This window comes from Pipistrellus kuhlii, unplaced genomic scaffold (genome assembly GCF_014108245.1).
Source record: "Pipistrellus kuhlii isolate mPipKuh1 unplaced genomic scaffold, mPipKuh1.p scaffold_m20_p_11, whole genome shotgun sequence".
In the NCBI taxonomy this organism is placed as follows: domain Eukaryota; kingdom Metazoa; phylum Chordata; class Mammalia; order Chiroptera; family Vespertilionidae; genus Pipistrellus; species Pipistrellus kuhlii.
Genome location: NW_023425416.1, coordinates 23,956,955 through 23,966,598, shown reverse-complemented (window position 1 = coordinate 23,966,598; position 9,644 = coordinate 23,956,955).

The window sequence follows — 9,644 nt, the reverse complement described above, 5'->3', positions numbered from 1 at the left end:
CCTGACAGGGAATTCAGCCGGCAACCTTTCAGTGCACAGGATGATGCTCAAGCAAACGAACCACTTCAACCAGACTCGTTTTTTTTTTCCTTGATGATGGGTCCAGTTTTCCTAATCTTCATTTGTCAAACAGTTTTGGATTGTATCCCCAACATTGTGGCAATTATGTTGCTGAGATTCGAGATTCTGCTTTGTATATTTGCTTGTTTTCCTTTGCCAGCAATTACTTTCGTTGGGTTCCATCTGCAAATTCTTTCCCCTGGGGAGCAGCTCACATCTCGGTTCACTGCTTCGCTCCTCAACCCTGCTGCTCACCCCCTGCCCCAGGCGTGCACAGACGAAGGGCTACACAGAGGTCTGAGGAGAGACTTTGCACAAATGTGGGACTTTCTCTCTCTGGCCTGCTCCTTTCTAGGTTTCCCCTTCCCTTTCCAGTGGCCAAGGTTGTCCTGAACTCTGCCCTCTGCTTTCCCAGGTGAAAAATGCAGGATTTCTAGCAGGGGCTTAGCTGCCTTGTGTGGTGCTGAGTTAGATTTAGGCCAAGACTAAAAGCCTTGAACTTAAGTCATCTGAGTTTTTCAGTTTTTACAAATGTTGACTTTTGTCAGGAATCTGCCTTTGTTCATTCTTCTGTGTAATCAGGTCTCTCTCTCTCTCTCTCTCTCTCTCTCTCTCTCTCTCTCTCTCTCTCTCTCTCTCGGGGGTTACGTTTTGGGAGAAGTAAATTTACCCAAAGTTTATATTGGTTTCTCTGGGAGAGTCAGGTCTGTCAGCCATATTCTCAGTGGAAATCTCCTTTTATCTTTGTTTTGTCTATGTAGTTGCTCCTTTTAAATTTATGTTAAGCCTGTCTGGCATGTGTGACAAAATAATATCCAATATGAAATGGACATTTATTCTGTCGAGTTTAAACAGCCATGACATCAACAAAAATGTAAAATTACTAAAAGGAAGCCCACTGACACCTCTTCCCCTTCTCCATAAGGAAGTGTTCATTCTTCTTCTTCTTCTTCTTCTTCTTCTTCTTCTTCTTCTTCTTCTTCTTCTTCTTCTTTATGTTTTTATTGATTTTAGAGAGAACATGGGAGAGGGAGAGAGATATATTGTAGAAACATCAGTGATGAGAATTATTATCAGCTGACTCCTGGACGCCCCCTACTGGGGATGGAGCCCACAACCCAGGCATGTCCCCTGGCTGGGAATAGAACTGTGACCTCCTGTTCACAGGTTGATGTTCAACCACTGAGGCATGCCGGCTGGTCTAGAGAGTGTTCATTCTTTTTTTTTTTTTTTTTTTTACAATTTTTTAAATTAAATTATTGTCTGTGTACATATTTTAACATTGCCCCCCCTCCCATACATACCCTCCCTCCCCCGAGAGTGTTCATTCTTATGTGTTATAACAGGGCTGGGGAAGTCCTTTGCAGATTGTTAGCTCAAATTTTAAGGCTGTTGGGTGGGAAGACCGTGACAGGGCCTTGTTGGAAAAACAACGCCCCGCCCTCCCCTGCTTCCTCCCTAGTGGGTTCACTTCCTCAGGAAATATTTACGGAGCACCTAATACACGTGAACCCTGAACCCGGTGTTAGATGTCGGAGATACGATTATCAGCAATTTACTAAAGGGCCCAGACGTGGAAAAAAAAACCCTATTGGCATAGAATTTTAAACTGGGATTAGTGTCATGAGTAAAAGGCAAAGGGTGCTACGAAAGTGCACAGCAGGGAGTTTGGCCCAGCCCCAGAAGTCAGCGAAGGCTTCCCTCAGGAGCAAGAAATCATTGGGAGGAGGAATGAAAATTAAGTGTGTGTGTGTGTGTGTGTGTGTGTGTGCGCGCGCGCGCGCGCTAGTGGGGGTAGTTCCAGGCAGAAGGAACAGCATGTGCAAAGAGCCAGAGATGGGAGGGAGAACTACAAATCTGAAGAACTGAGAGCAGATGAGTGACCTAGAGCATTAACAGGGAGGGCAAGAAGCCCAAGATAGAGCCTGAGAGGGCAGGATCCTGAACATGCAACTTCGTAGTCCGGTTTAAGAATTTGTTTTTCATTCTCCTTCCCTTCCCTCTTCTTACCCCTTTGTTAAGCTGTGAGGAAAAGCTAGAGCAGGCCTTCCTTCCCCCGGCTGCTGGCACTGGCTTCCCTCTGGCACCCGGGGCCTGGGCTTCCCTCGCAGCCCTGGCTTCGTCCAGAAGGTTGTCTGGAAGGATGTCTGGTCTAATTAGCACATTATGCTTTTATTATTATAGATAACTCCTGGATTGTATTCAAAGAGAATTCAATGCCTTCACTATCCCTGCCTTACTCCATAGAGATAACCACGGTCAAGGTTTCCCATATGTGCTTCCAGAACTATTTCACAAATGCACACACATATGTAAGAATATACCACTTCTCCTAAAAAACAAACAAACAAACAAACAAACAAATAAATAAATAGGACACTAGTGTGTGGGGAAGGAGATGGGATTCTAAACAGTGTTTTGTACCTTCATTTGTTTTACTTGACAATGCACCAAGAGCCTTTTCCACTTCAGTGCAGTGGATGGCATTTTATATGACTCAATCCATACCAATGCATAATTTAAGTTTCTTCTATTTTTTGTTATTACGTGCCATGTGGCCAGGAACACCCTGATAAAGGCATGTTCGGGCACATGGGTGAGTAGATGTGTGGGGGGGAAAGTCTGCCTATTGTAATGCTGAGAGACATCGCCCCGTTGTCCCCCGAGATGTTTGTCCAGGCCCTTTGGCCGCAAGCATGGTCTAGAGGCCTAGCTCAGCATCCGGGCCTAGGAAGTGCCCAGCGCTGAACAGTGCATATTCACTTCCTGACACAAAGGCAAATGGCAAGTCTGAGGCCAATCAATATTTAATTATCTATCTTTACGATGTATCACTTTACAATGTCCTTATTCATAAAAAATGGATTCTATTCGAAAACAATCATTAGGTTATATATTTGGCTCATTTTGCAGGAATTCGCAAGTATGTGTAATGACTGTTGAGAAGCAGCCTGTCATAGATTAAATAGGCGATCATCAGAATTACTTATAGCCAAGTGATTTCAAAGGCAAAGTTTTAAAATTTTTTCAATATTTCACTATCAGCAAAAATTATGCTTAATACAAGATGCATGTGTTATCTTAATATATTTCATAGGCAGCATGGCTTCCAAGTCAGAGTGCCAGAAGTCTGCAAAGGTATTAAAATAGCTTTGATTGCTGAAACCAGTTTGGCTCAGAGGATAGAGCGCCAGCCTGCAGACAGAAGGATCCCAGGTTCGATTCTGGTCAAGGGCATGTACCTTGGTTGCAAGCACATCCCCAGAAGCAGGTGTGCAGGAGGCACCTGTTCGATGATTCTCTCTCATCGATGTTTCTAACTTTCTATCCCTCTCTCTTCCTCTCTGTGAAAAAATCAATAAAAAATATATATTTTTAAATAGCCTTGATTGTACAAACTCTGTGGGAAATTGCGTGGATCCTTACAACTTCATCAACATGTGTATCTTCAGAGCTTTAATATTGGTATATGCCAACATGGCAGGCAACCCTTTTGCTTGTCTCTTATTTATTTAATCACATGAGCAGTAGAACATATTTTTTTTTTTATGAATTCATAGGTCACTTTTCTCTCTTATTATAAACAAAATTTTTTTGTGATTTTGCTATTGGATGTTGATCACTTTCTATTAATTTGTTAAGTATATATAATGAGGAATAAAACTCTTTGTTGGTCATGTGGTATTATAAATAGTTCCCTCTAATTTGTTAGTTCTTTAGCTTGCTTTATGGCAATTTATATGCATTATTATTTTTTGCCTCTGAGAGTTTTATAGATTTTTTCCTACTTAAATTAATTTTTTTCCTTTATGACTTCCTGAAGGAAGTCCAAGAACAAAAGGAAGCTTTGCCTGGGTTTCAGCATGGAAGTGATATGGTCTGGCCGGTGTTGTAAGTGTGGCTGCTGTGTGGAGCACTGGAGACGGTCTTGGGAGGGCAAGATCAGGCACAGGGAGAATGGTTAACGTGTGAGAGGCAGCAGTAGCTTCGCCTGAAGAGGACACGGGAGGAAGCTATTAGGAGGCAAAACCCATGGAATTGGTGATGGGGAGGAAAGAAGAGAGAGAGGCATCAGGTGATCCCCAGATTCCTGGTTCTGACAATGAAATGGAATGGAACAGCCACTCTCTGCTATAGCAAACGCTAAAGGAGTTCAAATCACAGCTCTGCCACTTCCTAGCTACGTGACCTTGATCTTAACCTCTCTGCGCCTCTCTTTCCACACCTGTAGCACAGAGCCACCAGGGCCTACGTCAGCAAGTCATTGTGAGTTTTAGAATAGCCTCTACATGTCAGGGACTTGGCACAGAGGAAGTGCTTGGGAAATCTGAGTTCCTTCATCCTCGAACCACATGGTAGTTAATTAATGTAACAGAAAAATCTATTCCGTGTAGGCCTATAATTCATTGCCAAGTGAAATACCCTGAAACAAAGGCTCTTTGAATTCAGTGGAGGGCAGAACCATTCAGGCTGAGGTGGGTAGGGTAGATTCCTGGATGAAGAGGGAAGTGACTGGCATCCTCCAGGGATGGGCTCATTTTTTCAAATGCATCATGGGAGCCTTGGCCTTGGGTCCTTGTTTCCTGTACAACTGGTAAAAATAAAAATAAAGGCTTGGCACCTAAAATAGAAGTGGCACATGGACGACTGAACCGAGTTATTCAGTTACCTACCCACTGCTCAGATCCATGATACTGTTTGCCCTCGAAGTGCCAGTTCTCTCCATCCACCTGTCTCAATGGCCTTCCAGCCCGTTATGAGTGAATTGCCCTTCCTCCTGCATCAATCAGAGTCCACAGTCAATCACAAATCAAATGAGGACAGCTATATGTCTGCAATAAAGAAAATGCTAATGGGCAGAGATCTATCCACCTCAATTCTCCTAAAGCTGTGGTCGGCAAACAGCGGCTCGCGAGCCACATGCAGCTCTTTGGCTCCTTGAGTGTGGCTCTTCCACAAAATACCACGGCCTGGGCGAGTCTATGTTGAAGAAGTGGCATTAGAAGAAGTTTAAGGTTAAAAAAATGTGGCTCTCAAAAGAAATGTGAGTCGTTGTACTATTGATATTTGGCTCTGTTGACTAATGAGTTTACCGACCACTGTGACCTAACGCATTGCTTTGAACAAAATTGTTCAAGGAAATTTACCTGCAGGAGAGGATGTTAATAACAATCTCTAGCTATAGTAAATTGTGTAACTGTCCCCAAGTATCAGCTCCCTCTTCTGTAAGAGAATCACACATCCCTCCTCTGCAGGACTCTCTGTGGGCAGCAGCCGTTGGTTCTCGGGAAGGCCACGGGGCCTGCTCTGGCCAATGGAAGATGAGAGGATGCCATAGGCAACACATCTCCCGTCATCGCACATGTGTCAAACACAAGGCCCGCGGGCCAAATCCGTCCCGCCAGGCCTTGCAATGTGGCCCACACCGCGCTGTCATCACTGCACTCCGCTGCGTTTCCATCACAATGACAGTTTATGACTGTTCAGTAAACCATTCGGCCCGCGATTTAGGCTGGATTTTAGATTTTGGCCCCTTCTCTGATTGAGTTCGACACCCCTATCTCAGAGGCTGTGTGTGCCAGCCCGGGTCCCAGAATGAGAAAGCCACCCACAGCTGAGTCATGACAAATAGCCACAGCTGAGTCATGGCAAACAGCGTTCAGCAGAGCAAACACACCCGCAGATCCGTGAGCTAGAAATGTTCGATGTTTGTAAGCCACTGAGCTATGGAGGTTTTTGTTGTCACAGCACAAGCTGACTTGTACATCAACATCAGTTGAGCATGTGCTCTGTGCTAGCACTGTCCTGAGCATTTATCTGTGTTCCCTCATTTAATCTTCACATTTGTTGTGTAAGGTAGTGTTTCAGCACAGGTTTTCTATTATAAACATCAGAAAAGCACTCTGTGTCCAAAAGGAAGTGCAAAAGGAAGGCTTTTGCTTCCAGCCCAGACAGAACAACAGAATCTGGATGTTCCCTCCCACCTGAAAGAACTGAAATGCCAGATGAAATGTAGGGAACAACCGTTCTCCAGGTATTAGACAATAGGCAGGGAAGGACCGTTACCTCTAAGGGGTGGGAACAAACAGCTGGCCAGCTTACTGCCTAGAGAATTTCCAGGCCGTGGCACTGAAAAAGGGGGAAGCCAGGCAGAGCTTGGTCCCCTCCTTGATTTAGGAATATGGAGCTGAGAGCAAGGGGCAGGCCAAGGTGACAAAAATGTCCAGGAAAGGAAGAGGACCATGGAGATTTGCAAAGGGGCCCCTGAAGGATTCCGCTGAGTCAAGATCACAATGTGCATAAGAGGAAATGATCTTCCCTAGCTGATTTGGCTCAGTGGATAGAGTGTTGGCCTGCAGATTAAAGGGTCCCAGGTTCAATTCCTGTCAAGGACATGTACCTTGGTTGCGGACACATCCCTAGTAGGGAGTATGCAGGAGGCAGCTGATTGATATTTGTCTCTCATCGATGTTTTTAATTCTATCCCTCTTCCTTCCTCTCAGTGAAAAATCAATAAAATAAAATAAAATAAAATAAAATAAAATAAAATAAAAAAAGAGGATATGATCCAAGGCCTGGGAAATAACTACTAAGAAGGCCAGAGGGAATGATCCCTGAAGCTCCCTTAGAATGAAAAAACAGGATCTATTCCCACCAGCCAGTAGGACGTCAAACAGAATCCTCAAAAGGGTCTTGCTGCCCAGAGGGCAAAGATGAGCAGACATGCAAAGAAGCAGGCACACACAAAGCAAAGGGAGGAGAAAGATCAACCCATTGAAACCAACTCAGAAATGACACAGATAATAGAATTAGTAGACAAGGACATTTTAAAAATTATTATGACTGTGTTGCATACGTTCAAGATCCTAGAGGAAAGCTGCAAATGTTAAATATAGATGTGGGATATATATATATAAAGGCCCAATTTGAATTTCTAGAGACGAAAACTATCTGAGAAAGTATCTGAGATGAAAATACACTGTATGGGATTAACTGCCAATTAGCTATAGCAGAGGAAGGGCTAGTGAAGTTGAAGACATAAAAATAGGAACTGCTGAAAAGGAAGCCCAGAGATGAAACAGATGAAAAAAGCAAACCAAGGGACAATGAGCTGCAGCACAGCTTTGGGTGACCTATATGTGTGCAATTGGAGCCTCTGAAGGAAATGGAGGGAGCAGAGAAAATATCTGAAGAAATAATGGCAAAAAAAAAAAAAAAAAAAAATCCCCAGATGATGAAAACTATAAACCACAGATCTAAAGGGCTCAGCAAAACTCAAGCACAAGAAACATGAAGAAGCTGAGACCGGTTTGGCTCAATGGATAGAGTGTCGGCTTGGGGACTGAAGGGTTCTGGGTTCGATTCCGATCAAGGGCATGTACCTTGGTTGCAGGCATATCCCCAGTAGGGAGTGTGCAAGAGGCAGCTGATCAATGACTCTCTCTCATTGATGTTTCTAACTCTCTATCTCTCTCCCTTCCTCTCTGTACAAAATCAATAAAATATATTAAAAAAAGAAAGAAAGAAACATGAAGAAGACCACACCCAGACACATCATAATCAAATGGGTTGAAATGACTGATAAAGAAAAATGTTACAAGTAACCTGGAGGGAGGAGGGAACACATTACCTACAGAATAACAAAGCTGAGGGTGACTGTGGATTTTTGTTGTCAGAAACAATGGAAGCTAAAAAATAAGCATCAACATCTCTAAAGTGCTAAAAATCGGGGCGGGGGGTGGGGGATTCCATCAACCTAGATTTTTTTACCTAGAGAAAATATCTTTCATAAATGAAGGCAAATATGATTTTTTTTTCAGACATACAAAGGCTGAATAAGTCATCAGCAGCTGGCTGCTCTATAAGAAATGTTCCAAGGAGATTCTTCAGGCAGAGGGGAAATTATAGCAGATGGACATATGGATCTATGCAAAGGGATGAGAAGTATTTAAAAATGGTAACTATATAGGGAAATAGAGTGACTTTTAAATTATTATTTAAATAACTTGAAAAGATAATCAACAGTTTAGAGCATAAATTAAAATGTATTAAGGGGTTTGTAACATATGTAAAATGCATGACAGGAGTAAAATGTATGCCAACCATGCACAAAGGCCAAGAGAGGAGACATGAAATGCTCTTATACTCCATGTGATGCAGTATGTTACTTAAAGGTGGGATGTGTACTATAAACCGCAAAGCAACCACTAAAATAGCACAACAATGACTTACAGCCAATAAACCAGCAGAGGAAACAAAATAAAATTTTAAACACTAATCAAAAGTAAGAGAAAAAGAGAGGGGAAAAAACAAAACAAATACAAAACAAATAGCAAAAGGGTAGATTTAAAACCAAGCATATCAATAATCTCATTCAATGTAATAGTTTAAATGCCCCAATCAAAAGGCAGAGATTACCCAATCAGATAATAGAATCAAGTCACAACAATGTGCTACCTGGAAGAAATTCATTTTAAATATACTGTCCTATAGGCTACCTATACTATAGGCTACAAATAAAATGATGGGGAGAGATACATGAGGCTAATATTTTAAAATGAAGCTAGAGTGAATATAATAAAATAAAAACAAAGCGGGTTTCAGAAAAGTGAGTATTAGCAGGCACAAAGAAGGTCATTTCATACATAAAGGGACGTCACTCAAAGGTGACTGTACCAAAAACATGTGAAAGAAAAACTGATTTCAACATCCTTCTCTTAATAATTGACAGAACAGGTAGACAGGAAGTCATTAGAAGACTTGACTAACACAACTAATTTGACCTCATTGCTATTTCCAATTCACTCCACCCAACAACAAAATGCACATTCTTTTTAAGTACACCCAAAACATTTACAGAGATCAACTATGTTCTTTTAAAAAATATTTATTCATTGATTTCAGAGAGGAAGGAAGAGGGTGAGAGAGAGAGAAACATCAACAATGAGAGAGAATCACTAATTGGCTGCCTCCTACACACCCCCTTCTGGGAATCAAGCCCACAACCAGAACATGTGCCTTGACTGGGAATCAAACCGGGACTCCTGGTTCATAGCTCTTTGATCAACCACAGAGCCACACTGGACAGGCTAAGATCAACTATGTGCTGAGCCATAAAACAAATTTTAGTAAATTTAAAACTTCATGTCACACCAAGAATATTCTCTTGAGGACAACAGAATTAAATTAGAAATCAATACCAGAATGATTTCTGGAAAAATCTTCAAATATTTAGAAACAAAATAACAAAATTCTAAGCAACCTAGGAGTCAAAGGAGAATTTGAAGTCACAAAGCATTTTGAACTGAATGAAAAGGAAAAGCAACATAGCAAAATTTGTGGGATGCAGCCAAAACAGCCCTTAACAAGAAATCTGTAGCACTAAAATGCCTATATTAGACAAGAAAAGTGATCTCAAATCAATTATCTTAGCTTTCACCTTAAGAGACTAGAAAAGGAAAAGCAAATGGTTGCCAAAGTAAGCAGGAAAACAAAATGAACTTTTAGCAAAGATTAGAGTACATATCAATAACATAGAAAAAAAAAAGTCCAAAGAAATAAATAAAACCAAAAGGTGCTTCTTT